Here is an 18077-nt window from a genome sequence, read left to right as displayed (position 1 = left end):
AGCCTGCCTAGTCTGCAGTTGATGGGTTTAGAGGGACACATTCACTCTTCCAGGTCCCCATTCCAGGCCTGTGCTCTCCAGGTTGTCAACTTCCCGCACTGCTGGGATCCTTCCCTCATCTCCCCCCAAACCACTGCCCCACCCCCACTTCTGGGGTCCCCTCCCTACACTGTCTAACTCCACTGCTGGCAGGATCCCTTCCTGTTCCTTTCATTTCCTGCCTCCACTCTGGGCAAAAGCTCTGCACTCTTCACATACCAGAAGTTGAACCCAGGCCACCTGGGTGAAAACCAGGAATCCTGACCACTAGCCCATATGGGACTATTGTTGCATCTGACGAAGTGGGTATTCACCCACGACAGCTCATGCTCCAATACGTCTGTTAGTCTAGAAGGTGCCACCGGATTCTTGGCTGCTATTATTACTACAACTCAGGCCTTGGCTACACTGGAGAGTTACAGTGAAGGTGGTGGCTTTACAGCGCTGTAACTTACTCCCCGTCCACACTGGCAAGGCACATACAGCGCTGTATCTCCCTGGCTACAGTGCTGCATGTGCTCCACCTCGACGAGAGGAATAAAGAGAACAGAGCTGGTGATGCAGCGCTGGGGTGCCAGTGTAAACAGTGATTAATCTTACTACGCTGTCACTGACCTCCGGAACCTTCCCATAATGCTTTTAAGTAGAGATAACGCTCTTTGTTTTGGTGTGATGCCTCTGTTTGCTTTGTTGTGAGCTCAAGGCTCCTGGAGCTGCTTATCTAAAAACCAAACACAGTTACTGTTTGCAGTGAATGAGCAGAGGCAGGGGGATCCCTTTGGAACACCCACAGCTGGTGTTTGCTTGAGGAGAGAAGCAGCCGGGTGGGCACGGGGGAGGGGGGGTCTGTTTTGGATCAGCGGCTTATCTGGTCTGTGAGGAAAAGAACAAAGGCGGCTATTTGCATTTAGTGAATGAGAGAGGGGTGGGGGAGGAGGCTTGAACTTGCCAGGCAGGGAGCTGACACAGTGTCAGTTCCAAAAATCCACTCGCTCTGTCTCCCCCACGCTCCGTGTCACACTCCACCCCACCCTCCTCTTTTGAAAAGCACATTGCAGCCACTTGAATGCTGGGATAGCTCCCCATAATGCACCACTCCCAACAGCGCAGCAAATGTGGCCATGACAGAGTGCTGGTAGCTGTCAGTGTGTCCACACTGCAGCGCTTTCCCTAAACAGCTGTAGGAAGACAGCTTTAACTCCCAGCGCTGGACAGCTGCAAGTGTAGCCAAACCCTCTCTAAGCCGACCCCTTATGAGAACAGCAGGGACTAGCATGACTAGATGTCCCGATTTTTGGGTCTTTTTCTTATATAGGTGCCTATTAACCCCACCCCCATCCCAATTTTTCACATTTGCTGTCGGATCACCCTAGCAGGGGTTGCACAAGGGCTGCATTAACCTTCAGGTGCTGAGGTTTCCCTGTCTCCATTCCCAGAGCCTGTGATCAGGAAACAGACATCAGGGCTCCCAGGTGCTGAACAGACCATGACTGAGATCAGACTCCATATTATGCAAGGTGCTGTACAAACCCTGGGCAACGCTGAGACACCCAGGAGGTTCCCCTCAATTTCCCTGAGCCTCTGCTGCCCAACTTCTTCTGAATCCTTTGGCTCACCCCCCCCCCACAAAAAACCCACCTTTCCAAACAGTCCTTCTTTCCTTGCCCCCTGATTCTGTTTTCACACCCTGGGACCATCTCCTCTCTTTGTCTCTCCCCCTCCAGGTGAAGCAGAGATGGAGGCAACTTCAGCCACTGGAGTCAGCCTCAGCGAGCACTGCAGCCGGCCCCGGGGGAGGGGGGGTGTTTGCAGACACAGGAAGGGAGCAGGGGGTGCTGGGAAGAAGGCAGCAGGAGAACAAAGCTCAGAGACCCAACATGGGGAAATTCCAGGGGGCGGGGCTCTGACACATCCCTGGTGCGGGCAGCTCCTGGGGACGGGGCTCTGGCTCAGCTCGGAGTCGGGGCACCTCCTGGGGGCGGGGCTCCAGCACAGAGCAGGGGCAGGGCAGCTCCTGGGGCGGGGCTCTGGCACAGCCCATGGGCAGGGCAGCTCCTGGGGGCGGGGCTCTGGCACATTGTGACGCGGAGCCCGGGGTAAACAGCTGCTTCCTGGTTGTCCACGTGCTGCCAGCAGCGCTGGAGCTGCCCGAGCCGGAGCGGAGCCGCTGTTCTCAGCTGCAGCCAGGATCTGCCCCCGGCCCCGCTGGGATCCAAGTGGGGACAGAGACTGGGGCCCGGGGGTTCCCCTTGGTGTGGCTGGCGGGGGCGGGAGGGGAGAAGCCGGAGCTGCAGGCGGGGGAAGGGCGGTGGGACATTGTGACCCGGAGCCCCCGGGGAATGAGAGGCGCTGGGAGGCAGGAAAGTGACTCTGCCCCAGGGGAGCCTGGGAGAAGCCTTGAAGGCGCCTCGGCCCCAGTGGAGCTGCAGGAGGATCCGCCCGCCCGCCCCGCTGGGATGGGGGGGCCGGGGCCCGGCCGTCGTGTGGGGGGGAGGGGCGGACCCCGGGCCAGGCGGGGGGGGGCGGTGTATTAAATCCCTCCCCATAGCAATGTGCTACTCCCGGGCACTGCGCATGCCCAGTAACAGCCGCTGAAGCCGCTGCCCTTCCCCCGCCCGGACCAGTCGTAACGTTCCGCCGGGCGCTGGGGGCGGGGCTGGAGCGGGGCGGGGAAGTAACAGGGAGCGTAACAAGCACATCCACCATGGAGACTTCCCAGACCACATTTCCTAATTCCCCTGCGGCCCCCTTCCATTGTCCAGGGAGCCTTCCAGCTCCCCCCCCCCGCCCTTAAATCAGCTCCTCAAAGGGCTCTGAGCTGCTCACGTGAATGGTTGCCTCGTGGCCGGGGGGGACCATCACATTCTGTTTATGTATTGGACAGTCATATAAAATCCAGTCCAACAGTCCCCCTTTTCCACTAGTCATTTAATAGCAACATCAAATCCCCTCCGATCTTGGTGGTTTTCTCTCATGTTATGAAATGTCGTTTGTGACAGGGTCCTCTCTGCGTGTCTCAAAGATTGATATAAAATACCCCAAACATTTGCCCCACTTCTCTCTAGTTGTTCTATTTCTAATTGAATATGATGGGTTGTTTCCCAATGTGCTAAGATGCAGCCGCCTCTGGGGTGGATCCATGGTGGCCATTATTTGCTAGTGACAGCCCGTGGATCTTTCTTGCCCTCCAGGCCTTCCATTCTCCTGTTAAAGAAGCACTCCCCAGGCTCCCTCTGCCTGTGTGACTGGCCAGCAGGAGGTGGTGTTAACTTTCTAGCCACTTCTCACACTCTGTGAGGTAACACTTGCAGGGGCAGGGAAGGTGTCTGTGTGGGGAGATTGCAGCTGAAGGGGCATTGTGGTAGGGGGAGGCCTCTGGGTGGCTGGGCAGGGGGTACCCTAGTCAGGTTGGTGGGTTGTGGAGGTTTGGGGTTTTCGGGGGTGGTGGTTCTGATGTGCCCATCCCTGAGGCTATGGTCCTGGAGGTGGGTATCGCTGGGGGCCTGGTGGCTGCAGAACAGTGGGGGTGGGTGTCTCTTGGGGAGGCGGGACAGAGGGTTAGAGGGAGCCTGGTTCTGTGCCAGGGGCTCTGTCTGTGCTTCCCCCGCTGGTTCCTGGTTTTGTTGCCATGCCCAGTGCACAGAGCTGGGGGAGGGGATCCCTGGCACTAGGTGAGGGCATGCCAGGGAAGCAGAGTGATGGGTCGCACTGTAAAGCATCAGGGGGTCACACTGGGCAGAGGAGGGGGTCCCAGGCAAATGTCAGGGTATATCGTTCTGGAGGGTGGGGAAGTTCCTAGGCAGGCAGTGAGGGACTGAGTTCCCAGTGGGGGGGGTCCCTTGAGGGGGTCCCTGGCTGCTGGGGGCTCTTGGTGGGGGGAACCCTTTGGGATTCCCAACCTGGCAATCATGGTGTGGTGGGGGTTCTCTGGCCGGTGGGGCTTTGAGGGGTATCTGGGGTCCCTGGCCAGGGACTCTGGAGGCTGCGTCCCAGGGAATATCTGATGGGATCCTGGCTGGGGGGTGTCTGGGGCCCCTGGCTGGGGGGTCTGGGCTCTGGGTACTAGGGGGTGTCTGGGGGCTGCTGCTAACCATGATCCTTCTCTCTGGTCAACTTGTACCAGAGTCCTGGCTCCTAGTCACCAGGTCACCAAGTCCATTCCCCAGTCACGTGCCCTGTCACTGTGATAACTTTCTGTCCACTTAGCAAACACTGTTAGTGTGAAATCACAGAATTTACTTTTCTCCTCTTTTGAAAACTGCAGGAGCTTTCGGTTCCGTTTGGAAAATTTTTGCCCCCAGTCCTTGTCCTAGATCTGCGGGGGTGAGGGAGGTGGGAAGGGAGTCAGCACTGCCACACGATGGTCTTTTCCACAGCGTTCTGAACTCATTCTTTCTGAAATCCGGTGTCATTGAGACCGTTGTTAATCCAGAGTCACTGTATGGAAAGACAAGGAGTGATTCCAGATGGACAGTGGGTCAAATGAGATCAGCCATTCTCCCTGTGAGGAGGGGCTCCCATTAGCTGCTCTCCCCAGAGAGCTAAAGGAAGGAAGCTGCTCATACACTCCGTCCCTCTCTGCTCAGGATATTGGGGTTCAGCTTCCTGGGTCAGATGCTGCAGCCTCCATTGTGATCTGGGAGACCAGGCTTGGCAGCTGCTGCTCCCCCAGTGGGGTCTGTGTTGGGAAATGACCTTAATTAAAGCTTCTTCTCTGCCCGGCCCAGGGGATGACTTTCTGCAGCTGGGCCTAGCCCCCTAGGGCAGTCCTGGGCCCTGTTACTACTAAATTCTGAGCCAGAGTCTCCAGGTAACTGAAAGACCTCAGGGAATATCCTAGGGTCTGGCAAGAAATTGACTCTGCACAAACAACACCACCTCATTTCTCCTCCCATTAGCGGTTGCCAGGAGGAAATCCAGCCATGGGAGAGCAAAGCCCCCAGGAATGGGACTGTCCCAGCCAGAGGGGCAGGGAGAGAGGACAGGGGAAGGAGAGACTGAAAGGGGCAGTGGGAGAAATGAATGTGGGGGAGAGATTTCCAGCTCTCTAGTCCACCCAGACACATGTATTGCTGCATCCTGGGGCAGAACCACTTTCCAGTGAACAAAACAAGGATCAGACAGAGCAAAAGCCAGTTCCTGACTCCATATTCCCCCTGCTGGGGTGTGGCTGCCGTGGGGTCAGTGTCTGAGGGAATCCCCCACAGTGACTCCTTTGGTTCTGCTCTTATCTAGCCTTGTGTTCAGAGAAGGGGTGAGGGGAGAGAGAAGGGAGGTTAAAAATGTGTCTGTGGACTTAGCCTGGCAGGAGGGCCAGGTCTAAAATGTAATAAACAGATTGAGCATTTCCCAGCATGACAGAATCTAGGGTGTCTGTCTGCAGGGAAAGGGCCTGGGGGAATTGTGATGTGAAATTAACTAAAACCGGTTCTGAAACGCCCACAACTGCCCTTCTCCCCCAGACAGGCTGCAGAATGTTTTGCTCCAGCTCATCCCAGCCTGGCGTGGGACAGGGAAGAGAAATGGCTGCAGTGGAGTCAGTCCAGGTAGAGATTATCGGGGGGTTGCTGGTGGGTTCCTGCTGGAGAAAAGGGAGAGCAAATACACCAGAGGTGGGAAGGTTTGCAGAGTCTGGTTTGGAGGTTGGAGCGGGGCAGGAAATTCACAGCGTGGGGAAAGGAGGAGGCCAGGGTATGGCAGATCTGCTGGGAGTTATTTACTAAGTGGCCTAGATTCTAGGAACACACCCAGGAGGTTTGGAGGTGGAAATGCCCTAATTTGTGAAGAGAGAAAATAACCCACGTACATGGAGCTAGTCAAACTGACCAGACTCCTAGTGCTGGAGCCTGACCTCATTAACCATCAGCTGCTGTGAGATATAAAGGGGACACCCATGAGTCAGGCTTATCGGAGCTGCCTCTCCCTTCATATCCCACTCCTCACAATGAGGAGGGTGTTGGGCATCCTACCAGCGAGCTCTCCCTGGACCCTGCTAGGGGCTCCATCTCCTGTATCAGTCAGTGGCTAATAGGGGGGTGATGGATATGCTGGGAGAGATAAGGGGCTCTCTCTTCATCCCCTCACCCTGGCATTTGCTGGATACTCTGAGCCAGGTCGAGGTGGGACTCTCCTGACTATGATCCACCCAGAGCTTCCATTTGATTCACTCTTCTCTGCCACAAATAGTGGGGCAGCAAGTCCTTAGTGTTGGACTCTTACTCTTTCAGGGGCTGGTGACCTTCAAGGAGATGGCTATGTATTTCACCAGGGAAGAGTGGGCTCTGCTGGACCCCACTCAGAGAGCCCTCTACTGGGATGTCATGCAGGAAAACTACGAGACTGTGACCTCGCTGGGTAAGGGTTCCTGTCCCTTCTGTTCTTGGAAGGGGAAATGAAGAGTGAAGGTTCACGCCACCCCCACAATGCCATCTGTACCCTGTCCTGTTTCAGCATCACCCCAATAGGCCAGTGACACACATAATACCAGAGACCCTCCTCTGCTGCAGAACACTTTGGGAACAGAGCACAGGAGCCGTATTGCACAGTGTCAAATATCTCCTGTTTGCTCAAGTGAAACTGGGGGTTAGGTCTGGCATAACTGTCCCATACTCCTAATCATTTTTGTTGCCCTTTTCTGAACCTTTTCCAATTCCAATATTTCTATTTTTGAGATGGGGTGACATGTGCATGCAGTATTCAAGATGTGGGTGTATCATGGATTTATTTGCTGTTTTTACAAATATGATCTATGAGATATTCTGTCATATCTATCACTTTCTTAATTATTTCCTACATTGTTCACTTTTTTTCACTGCTGCTGCACATTGAGTGGATGTTTTCAGAGAACTATCCACAGTGACTCCAAGATCACTCTCTTGAGTGGAAACAACTAATTTAGACCCCATCATTTTGTATGTATAGTTGGGATTGTGTTTTCCAATGGGCTGCACTATGTGCTATCCTGTCATCTAGTACTGCTAAGATCCTGGATTCAGTAATATCCCTGCCCTTCCTGTTCCCTTTCTCCACCGAACCCCGCCAGCCCATGCTTCCTGTTCCCAGCTTCCCCAGGATTCTCGCACTGTCTCTGAACCTCTCTGTCAGCAAGAAGCAGTGCCAGGGACACTTGCCCTCTGTCTGGAGTCTTCGATTTCTGGGACATGGATTTACTTTCTCTGTGTTGTAAGAGGCTCTGTCATAATGAGTGTCTGTGATGTTACCCAGAGTACAATCTGGACTGTTAAATAGCTGTACCTCAGTCCTCCAGCATGGGGTGCCTTTTCCACTGTTTTCCCGCGAGAACAGCCCCTCTTGGCCAATTAACACACAGTCTCCAGCATGTAACTCACTCCCAGCTACACAGTATTGAGTGCTGCTAGACAGCCACTCATGAATTACACCTCAGGAGAAAACCAGCAAATTCTCAAGTGCCCAACTTTCCCCCAGAAATGTGCATCTTGCACTGTCCAGCACGCTACTGAACGACCCAAGCTCATATGAAGTCTGTCATTTCATCAGCGGAAAATGACATGCACCAGCTTGTTATCCCAAACAGAGTTTCCAACACACTTCAATCCACACGTACTGGTTAGATGAACAATAAACCAAGCTTGTTAACTACCAAAAACTAAAACTAGGCCCAGTCCATGAAAGGGGCACTCCCAGGAGAGACTGTACAAAGGCTGGAACATGAAACACCTTTGTAAACCTGAGACAGCTGCCTTGGGGACAATGACAGGGAGAATCCCCCAAAGTGACTCCTTTGTTTCTGCTCTTCTCTGGCCTCCGATTGTTCCTTCCAACGTGGAGTACTTTGCACTTGTCTCTACTGAATTTGATCCTATTTACTTCAGATCATTTCTCCCGTTTGTCCAGATCATTTTGAATTTTAATCCAATCCTCCAAAGCACTTACAACCCCTCCCAGCTTGGTGTTGTCCGCAAACTTGATACGTGTAAGAGAGAGACTGTTACTGGGAGGGTTTCCCCATGTGTCAGAGGGTTACACCCTGGTGGGAGGGGGCTAGGCCTGTACTGGAATAAGGTCACTCTGTGCTTCACAGTGTGCTAGAACCTAGAATGTGCATTAGCAGGGGAAAAACTGGGGGGAATCGGCTTGTGGAATGGACAAAAGCCTAGTCTGAATTCTCACACCTTGCCCTTTTCACCCCGGCAGGCCAGAGAATAACATCCATGTTTCGCTGCAGATCATCTCGTCCTCCCAGGAGCAAGGAAATGGCTGCAATGGAGCTGGCTCAGGTAAGAGATTATCAGGGTGGCGGGCTCTGCTTGGAGGTTGAGGAGCAGTAAATGCATAAGAGGGTGGGAATTGCTAGAGGTGGTGGGAAGCAGGAAATATCTCGGGTGGAGAAAGGGAGGGGACAGCATGTGACAAACCTGCTGAGACTTGTGTAGTGTAGGGCGTGATGGGTTGTCACCCCCAGGAGGCAGTTTGTGGAGCTTCTGGGAACTGCTGTGTCCTCTAACCCTCACGCTGTGCTGGCCCTTCTCACACTGCTTTGCTGGAGATTTCGCCAGCCTCTCCAGGGCCTGTTATCACCCAACACAACAGCAGGTGGCGCCATGCAGCCAACTAAGCTACCTGAGTGCGTTACCTAAGCCACTCAAGGACAGATAGAAGACAAGAGCCAATTTCCCACTCCCCAACCTTGCACACTTGCTGTAGTATAAATCCAGAATGATACCATCTTATAGTGCACAGGGATCTCTATAATACAAGCTCATTAATGTAGTTCCCCTTCCCCTCGATATGGGACAGATGTGCACAACAAGCTGAGATTTTCCCCAGACACTTCACTCAAAATACACTGGTTAAGATAAAGCATCAAACAAGTTTATTAACTGCAGAAAGATAGATTAAGTGATTATAAGTGATAACAAACAGATCAAAGCAGATTATTTAGCAAATAACCAAAACTCAGATTAAGCCTAACATACTAGATGGATAGAATTTGAATTAGCAATTTCTCACCCTGACTGATGGTACAAGCAGTCCCCCAAGTTTCCATACACAAGCTAGAAATCTCTTGATCCTGGGAGCAGCACTTCCCCCACATCCGTTTTTGTTTCTCAGGTGTTTCCAGAAGTTCTCTTGTGTGGAGAATGAGGCCAAGAGATGATGTCACACCCCACCTTATGTAGCTTTTCCATATGGTGGGAACCTTTTGTTCCAAACTCAGTTCCTAGTCCAGTTTGTGGAAAAATACAGGTACTAAAATGGAGTTTAGTGTCATGTGGTCTGGTCACAGGCCCTGCTGAGTCATAGTAGCCATGACTCATAGGCTGGATGAAACATTCACAGGAAGGCTAAGCTCTTCCACAGTCCATTGTCTTTGTTGAGCCATCAGCACTGTCTGGCTTCTTCACTGTTGTACCTGAAAGGCTCATTGTGGGTGTTACCCAGAGTAAGCACATTTTAAATACAGATACAGAGTCAATATCCATAACTTCAGATACGAACATGATATGTGCACACAAATAGAATAATCAAATTCAGCAAATCAGAACTTTTCCAGTGACACCACACATGATGCATCTTCTACAAAATAGATCATAATTATGTCCTAATCATATTATAATCATACCACTATGATGAATATGGGGGTGTAGTGTCAGATAGGTCCTAATTTCAAGGCACAGGAGTTGGGAATGGAACTTCCCCTCTTTGTGGAACAGGAAATAACCCTCCAGCCAGGGCTGGGACAACTTCCCAGACTCTCAGTGATGGAGCCTGAATCTACTGACATTTCATTAATTACCACCAACCCCAATCTTTGTGGCAACTGTTAACTTTATCAGTGATGATTTTGTACTCTCTTCTAAGTCATGGATAAGAATGTTAAATAGCACAGGGCCAAGAACCAATCTCTGCAGGAACCTGCTAGAAAGAAATCCACTCGATCATGGTTCCCCATTTACTATCAGAGTTTTTAATCTATTTATGTATGCCGTGTTTATTTTGTATCATTCTAGTTTTTTTTAGTAAAAATATTGTGCTGATCAAGTCATGTCCCTTACGGAAGTTTAGGTATATTACATCAATACTATTAGCTGCAACCAAACTTTTGATCTCATCCAATAAGGATATCCCGTTAGTTTGATAGGCTCTATTTTCTCTAAACCTTTGTTAATGGGCACTACAATTCTGACCTTCTAACTTCTGTTCTTTATGATTGACTTCCCCTTTCTTCCATATATTTTGTTTGGAGAGTGCTTGGATTCCTACCAGGGAGCCACTATCAGGGTCCAGAGACAGCCCCATCTCCTATATTAAGCTCTGGCTAGTAGCTATGTGATAAATGTGAAGACCCTGCTTCTGTCTGTCAAATGGGAGACACAAAGGTTCTCTCTTTCTACCCTCTTATGCCTCCTGGCTGCTGTAAGCAAGGTGGGGTGGGACTCTGTTAACATGTGCCTCCCGGAGCTTCCATTTCCCTGGTGCTGCTGTTCCGTGAATAGTGGGGTTGTGAGTGGGTCAGCAGGTACTGAGTATTGGACTCCTGCTCTTTCAGGGGCCGGTGACCTTCGAGGAGGTGGCTGTGTATTTCTCCAGGGAAGAGGGGACTCTGCTGGACCCCACTCAGAGAGCCCTCTACAGAGATGTCATGCAGGGGAACTATGAGACGATGGTCTTGCTGGGTAAGGATTCCTGTCCCTTCTGTTCTTGGAAGGGGAAATGAAGAGTGAAGGTTCATGCCACCCCCACAATGCCATCTGTACCCTGTCCTGTTTCAGCATCACCCCAATAGGCCAGTAACATACATACTACCAGAGACCCTCCTCTGCTTCAGAACACTTTGGGAACAGAGCACAGGAGCAGCATCTCACAATGTCAAATATCTCCTCTTTACTCAAGTAAAACTGGGGTTAGGTCCAGCATAATGAACAGAAGCTTCCTACCCCCAGCCTTCTCTCAAACCCTGAGCCTTCTCTACCCAAACCAGAATGTGCTTGGGGTGTAAAAAGCAGGCGGCTGGAGTCAGAGCTGCCAGTCCAGGGTTACTTATCATACAGACACTCAGTGCGTCCTTGAACGCTGGCTGGGAGTATCCAGACAGGGGAGCTCCAGCAGCAGAATACTGAATCTCACCCAGGATTACAGATGACACAACTCCTCGCTGATCTGGATTGCACCCCAGCATGTGAAAATGGCCTAGGTTGGTAGTGACATTTCTTGAGACATGGAGAGTCTTGCTCACATATCACCAGGTGTAATAAAAATAACAGGAAAGGCCAAATATGGAAAACTGATTCTTCAGCTTGCTTTTGACCTGCATCATATTTTGCAGTATATTCCAAATAAGGAAATTAACGTGCAACGTATGTGTCATTGTTTGTGGTTTTAAGCTGTAAAAGGCTTGTGTGATTTTTAGCTCAGGAACAGTATTCCAATAGCTGTCGCCCCCTGCGTGCTTGTAACCAAGAAAAGAGCCTCAGGCTGAGCTGATTCAAATATTAATCCTGTGGCCGTTTTCCACAACAGCCTCAATAGGTCCCTGTGATGGAATGTAAGGCTACATCTAGACTACCCACCGTATAGGCAGGTTAAAATCGATTGCTCGGGGATCGATATATGGCGTCTCATCTAGACGCCATATATCGATCCCCGAGCGCGCTTATATCGATTCCGGAACAACACCAACCCCAACGGAGTTGCTGATTTGACAGGGGGAGCCGCGGACATCGATCCCGCGCGGTGAGGGTGGGTGAGTAATCCGATCTTAGATATTCGACTTCAGTTACGTTATTCACGTAGCTGAATTTGCGTATCTAAGATCGATTTCCCCCCGTAGTGTAGACCAGCCCTTAATGTCTTCACACCTTCCCCCTGCAGGAGAATGGCTGTTTGACCAGCTGTTTGCCTTGCTGTCTCTGAGGAACTGGTCTGTGGGTGTTCCCCAGAACTGTAACTTTTTCAGTAATATCATACTGTAAAATCTCACAATTTTACATACAGTGTTACTACAAATTTTAACAGGAGGATAATATTCAGTAGGTTATGCATTTTCTAATGATACCTCACAAGCCATTTTCCACTAGCAGGGTCTTCTTTGTTCACAGAATTTCTGATAGTTTGATGTCTGCTGGCACTGGATATCACTATTTTGGCATCTCTCTCTCTGTCTCAGTGAACACCCGCTGTGGTTGTTGAAAGTCTGTGATGGGATCTATGGGATGCAACTGAACAGTGGGACCGCTGAGCCCTTTGTCCCACCACCTGGGCTCCCTCTCACACATGTGATGCTGAGACAAGCTGTGAATCTCTGGCAGATATTGCACTTACACAGACATCCGTAGGTAGGGACACAGCCAACTGAATTACATGAATGCTTCTGCAGCCACTCATAACACTAATGATAGAAAGTCGCCCCCCCTACAGCTCTGCAGCCTTGCACCCCTGGATCATACCATCTTGCCTTAATCAGAAGCCTGATCAGTGTGAGTTTATTACACAGGGTCCACCCCTCCCTCACTGTGAATAGTACATGAACCAGCCTTGTAATGGAGCTGAGATTTCCCAAGAACTTCAAGCAAAATACACCAGTTTAAGTAGAGCATAAAACAGATTTATTAACTACAGAAAGATGGAGTTTTAAGGATTATAAGCGGTAGGAATAAAAGATCAAAGTAAATTACCATGGAAATTAAAGATAAATTCACAATCTAAACTTTACACCTTATTACACTAGGGCGTAGTTCAGTTATGCACACAGGAAGGCTTAATGCTCGAGCTGCTGCACATGCTGGGCAGGCTTAAGGTCGGGCTCCCCATGGCAGGAGAGAAGAAGACTCGGCCCCTGGAGGGGCAGGCTGGGGCTTCCTGGATCCCATTTGCTCACAGCCAGCGCCCTGCCCCCACTCCCAAGTCATCCATGGCGCCCCCAGGTCGGCCAGAATGGAGCAGCAGTTTTCACTGCACTACGTCCACTTATGGCTTACAGGCAACTCCCAGACTCACCACAGTCCACCATCTCGGCCAGAAAGGAGCCCACTCAGCCTCACCATTGCAGCTTTTCCTTCCCCCCAGAACCCCGCTTCTCCTGGGCTGCAAGTAGCCATCCCTGGGATGCCAACAGGCAGCCACAGGGGTCTGTCTCTCAGCAGCCAACCGCACCTCCATGGGTTCAGCCCTCAGAAGGGCAGGTGGGGGTTTCCTGGATCCCAGTTGCTCACAGCCAGCCCAGCCTCCACCTCTAAAACCATCAGTCATGCCCCCAGGTTGGCCATAAAGGAGCTGCCATTCTCCACTTGGACTCAGCTTTGCTTGTTTTTCTTTCACCCAGAACCTCCCTTCTTCTCCTGGGCTGCAAGTAGCCACTCCTGGGAAGCCAAGAGGCAGGCACAGGATTCTACCTCCCAGCAGCCAACCACACCTCCCCAGGCTTTGCAGAATGAAGGGTGGTGCTCTACTAACCCCACTTAGCCGCACAGCTTCTTCCCTGCCTTCCTCAGCTCAACTTTCCTCTATTGCCCCATTCCTGCCTCACATCCTCCTTTGGCCTGTAACGCAAAGGAGCCCAGCAGGAAGTGAGAGCCTCTATAGGCCAACCTCCAAGAGCAGAGGTGGCCAAGCCACAAGCCTCCAAATGGTGACTGGCCTAACTACTCTAGGTTCTCCAGCCTGACACCAAGGTGCTTTCTCCACTGCTGTCAGCATCCTCTGTCATGCAGGGGTTGGAGTTATCCCAGGGACAGGCCAATAGGAGGAGTGCCCTTTCTGAATAACAAGGGGATCTGGGAAAAGGAAGCCAGCATGTTTCTGCCTGGTTTTGAACCAGGGACCTTTTGCGGGTTAGGCAAATGTGATAACCACTACACTACAGAAACTCCACCTACTGGGGTGTTGCTCACACTGGCACAGACCGATGGACAAATCTAGAGAATGTGGTGGTAGCCCCTCGATAGGTCAGCTGGCAGGGCAGAGGACTGGAGCCAGCACTCAGGAAGTCGTCCTTACCTCGCCCGTGTGACTCCAGCTTGAGGGAGAGCTTCTTTTTCTTCTCCTTGCTGACAAAGAGCAAGAGAAGAATGAAAGGTCAGGTGGGCCAACTCGGTGCAGAAGCCCATGCTGTCTTTTCCTGCTGCATAGCCTGAAATGAGGGACTCGTGGCAGTTAAAGGAACTGCTGCACTCTCAGAAAACATCCCGCCCGTGCATAAAGGAGGATAGAAGAGCCTGTTAGTCTTGCACGCTCCCAACTGAACTGTTTCAGCAGCTGCTAGGTTTCTTTTTGGCCTGTTACTTTTCTGTCTGGGATATTGTTGTCAGCTGTGGCACAGAAAAAGGACGTCATTGCGAGCTGCCCATGAAGATAAGATTAACTTTTGCCTTCCTTGCTCGGCTTTACTTGCTTCCTCACCCTATTCCTGCCTTAGTTCCTGTGTTACCTGAAGGCAACGGGGGCCCAGCAGTACGAAGAGGAAGTTAGACAGCTAGACCCTGGTGGCAAAAGTTCTACCACCGCTTGCCACCCCACTCTCTTCTCCCAGCTTCACATATTGACCGCCAGGGACTTGGTGCCCAGCAGCGCAACGGAAGGCAGTGGACAGAGCCACCCTCTCCTTGAAGCTCTGGCTCATTAAACCGTATCTTCAGTCGCTGATGGCCAATGAGAGACCAACAGCGCTTGCCAGTTTAGCACTTGAAAATGCCATTGGTCAGTCACTGGATCTCTTTAATGCTGTTACATAACAAATGAAAATAGAATCTCAGTGTGACATTCTGTACCTTTGGGGGAGTGTGCTGTAACCCCCATATTCCTCATTTTCATATAATCGTGATCTTATATACAGAGCATGCCTTGTAAGGTATCAGGGGAAAGGATATGATCTGCTGAAAGTCATTTCTCTAGCCATAGATGTTTACCATTCATGCATATGAAGTTATGAGAATTGTGCAGTGTGGTTATCACTATGCTGTAAGGTGGGGGAGTCAGCCAAATATTAGCTCCCCAGTGACAACAGCAAGGAAAGTAACCAACACCCGGACAGGGTGTCAAACAACCCATCAACAGCCATTGTTCAGCAAGGGAGCTACAGTGCAATCACTTACCTGCAAGAGGACACCCCAGGGGAATTGCTCAGACTTGCTTGGAGAGACGCAGTGATGCTCACCTGACTCTGAAGGGGGAGCAAAGCCAAGAGGGAAGAAAGGACATGATAAAAGCAGAGACATTTGCCATGCTTTGTCTCTCTCGTCCACCTACATCTACAGACACCCCCACACCAAGCAACTGAAGCGCTGACGAAAGGGGAGAGCCTGGCTGAAAAGCCACCAGCCGGCCTGTGGTGAGAAGCATCTAAGTTTGTAAGGGCATTGAAAGGGTTAAGATCAGCTTAGAGTGCATTTTGCTTTTATTTCACAAAAACAACGAGGAGTCCGGTGACACCTTAAGAACTAACAGATTTATTTGGACACAAGCATTCGTGGGTAAAAAGCCCTCTTCTTCAGATGCATGGAGTGAAAATTGCAGATAGAGGCATAAATATATATTGGAACATGATGTAAAGGGAGTTACCATACAAGGGGAGAAGCAGTGTTGAAGGCTAATTCAGTCAGGGTGGATGTGGCTCTCTCCAAGTAATTGACAGGGAGGTGTCAATACCAAGAGAGGGAAAATTGCTTTTGTAGTGAGCCAGTCACCCCCAGTCCCTCTTCAAGCTCAAATTAATGGTGTTAAGTTTGCAGATCAGTTGTAACACTGCAATTTCTCTTTGAAGTCTGTTTTTGAAGTTTTTTGAATGGCTTCTTTTAAATGGCTACTTTGAATGGCTACGTTTAATTGTGTTATTGAATATGAACATGTAAACTTGCTCTGGAAGTCCCATGTGGTCTAGTGGTTAGGATTTTTGGCTTTCACCCAGACAGCCTGGGTTCAGTTCCCCACACAGGAACAATGCAGAGCTTCTCCTTGGAGGGGAGACAGGAAACAAAAAGAATGGGAAGGGATCCTGCCAGCAGCAGAGCTGCATAGAGTTGGGAGCAGTACTGGATTTGACATGGTGCCAGAGTGCTAGGCCCAAGCTCTGAAGGGACCTGTAACAGTGACTTCCTCCCCTCTGCAGAAAGGGAGCCTCAGAGCAGCCTGGATTCAGTAGGGGAGCTGAGACCCCATAGGGCCCTGGGAGCTGTAGTCCCTTGGCCAGCTCCCTGCCTTGGAGCAGAGAAGGAACATTTCCCAGCATTCCCTTGGCTGCTATCAACAGGAAAGGGAGGGGGGAAGCTGTGAGACTCCATGCGCTGCAGCTTGCTGTGGCTGGGGGGCTGGCTACTAGAAGGGGGTGCCACCTGTGAATAGGGAAGAGGTGTGACCAAGGAGTAGAAGGCTTTGGCCCAAGTAGCACCCTCAGAAGACTTCCCCAGACAGGCTTAGGGATGCTGGTGTGACCTTGCCTGGCAGCCCCCAAAGATGGAACTGGGTGGACTAACTGGACAGGGCCCCTCTCTATCTGAAGCTGGGCAAGGGAGGTATGTGGATCCCACCAGAAGGTAAAATGGTAAGTAAGGAAGGGGAGGCTCTACTGGACCTGGACAGCTTCAGATACAGGACAGGAGGATTTCCACTTCTGAGCCATGAAAATAGAAATTGACTTTTCCTTTCCAGATGTATCTAATATTCATAAAGGGAATCTAGCCCCTGCCTTCCAGATCTGAACACCTCAAAATCAGGTGTGCTCAAGCTCAATTTGGGCAGCTGTTACTTCATTTCTCCCAAATCAAATATGCTGATCCACTGTCATTTACTTTAGAAAAAGTAGGAGAAAATTAAGCAACAAACGTTGGGGTCTTCACAGTGCGAACGAGGGCTGGAATTGCTATTTTCAACAGCCATTACACTTTTTTTTTTAGTTTTGTTTGTTTAAAAGGAAGACAGTGATATTGCACTGGCAAATTCCCCATAGAAACAAAGAATGGAACAAAAGAATAATAAAGGCACCTCAACTTTCCTCATTTATGTAGGACGGTCTTATTAGATGGATCCAGACATCTTCCAATCACAGAAGCTGATAATTGTTCCACTTTACTGCAGTTCTGTAACCATGCAGGAACCTAGAGGAGGAAAGTGCCTAACTCCAGAGTCTGCAGCTGCCTAGGGCCAGTGCTGAGGATTTAGAGTCTCTAGTGCTGCCCTTGCAAGGTTCAAGTATGCTCAGCCTTGGCATTGCCTCCGCTCCTGCGGCTAGTAGCTGCAGCTGTCTAAGGCTGGCCTCTGGCAGTTGCCCCATGGCTGTAGCTAGAGAAACTACAAGTGGTTCTATGACTCCTGGGGCCATTAAGCTAGAGCACCTAAAGACACTGGAGTTAACCTCAAGGAACAGAGGTCACTAGTAGGAAAGGAATGTCGGGGGAGCAGGGAAGGCGGGAGGAGGTCAGGCTTGCAGAGGGAGCTTCCAGCTGGTTGGGAGCATGTCCAAAGTAGAAAGGAAACAAGTATGGGGAGAGGTGGTGGTGACCAGGTAGCAGACTAGCACGTAGATGGGAGCAGAGGGAGAGACGCTGGTGTCTTCAGATTCCCAAGGGCTAAGTCCTCACTTTGGGGAAATGGTGTTTGCAGGTGGCTTGCTCATATGGCAGGATGGGGGCTGAGGGAGGGATCTGTCAGAAATGATCAGGTGTCTGCTGGCTTTAGGACTTTGAGCTGAGACTAGGACCACATGCAGTGACTGGTGACATGGGGGGGTACTGGAGACATGGCTAGAGAAGGTCTGAATGAGGAAAGAGATAAATCTGTGGGGAGTTTCCTTGATCACTATGAAAGTTCTGCTCACTGTGGACACTGGTAAACCCACATGGGTGTACAGCTCAATAAGAAAACCCGCGGGCTGAGGGAGTTGTGTATGGCAATGCATATAGTCATGGAGAGTTGTGTGATCAAAATGAAAAATGTCTCTGAGGTTCAGTACCGGGTATACGAAGGCACCAATGGCACTGCCCCACCAGGCCCACACTCGGAGCCCACAGTGACTATACTGGGGCCCACAAATATGTTTGGTGCCAGGGCCAACAAAAGGTTAATCC

At 50.8% G+C, this 18077-nt stretch overlaps 1 non-coding gene across 1 annotated transcript; it reads right to left on the bottom strand.

Annotated features, from left to right (window-relative positions):
• Nucleotides 1-13813: 13813 nt before the first annotated feature.
• TRNAV-AAC (transfer RNA valine (anticodon AAC)) lies at nucleotides 13814-13886 on the bottom strand. Its single transcript has one exon. It is a non-coding gene; the product is annotated as a tRNA-Val (tRNA).
• Between the last annotated feature and the right edge of the window lie 4191 nt (nucleotides 13887-18077).

The sequence above is a fragment of the Gopherus flavomarginatus genome, unplaced genomic scaffold, assembly GCF_025201925.1.
Source record: "Gopherus flavomarginatus isolate rGopFla2 unplaced genomic scaffold, rGopFla2.mat.asm mat_scaffold_55_arrow_ctg1, whole genome shotgun sequence".
Taxonomy (NCBI): Eukaryota; Metazoa; Chordata; order Testudines; family Testudinidae; genus Gopherus; species Gopherus flavomarginatus.
The sequence above is the reverse complement of the archived record's forward strand: the minus strand, read 5'-3'. Positions and strand labels throughout refer to the sequence as shown.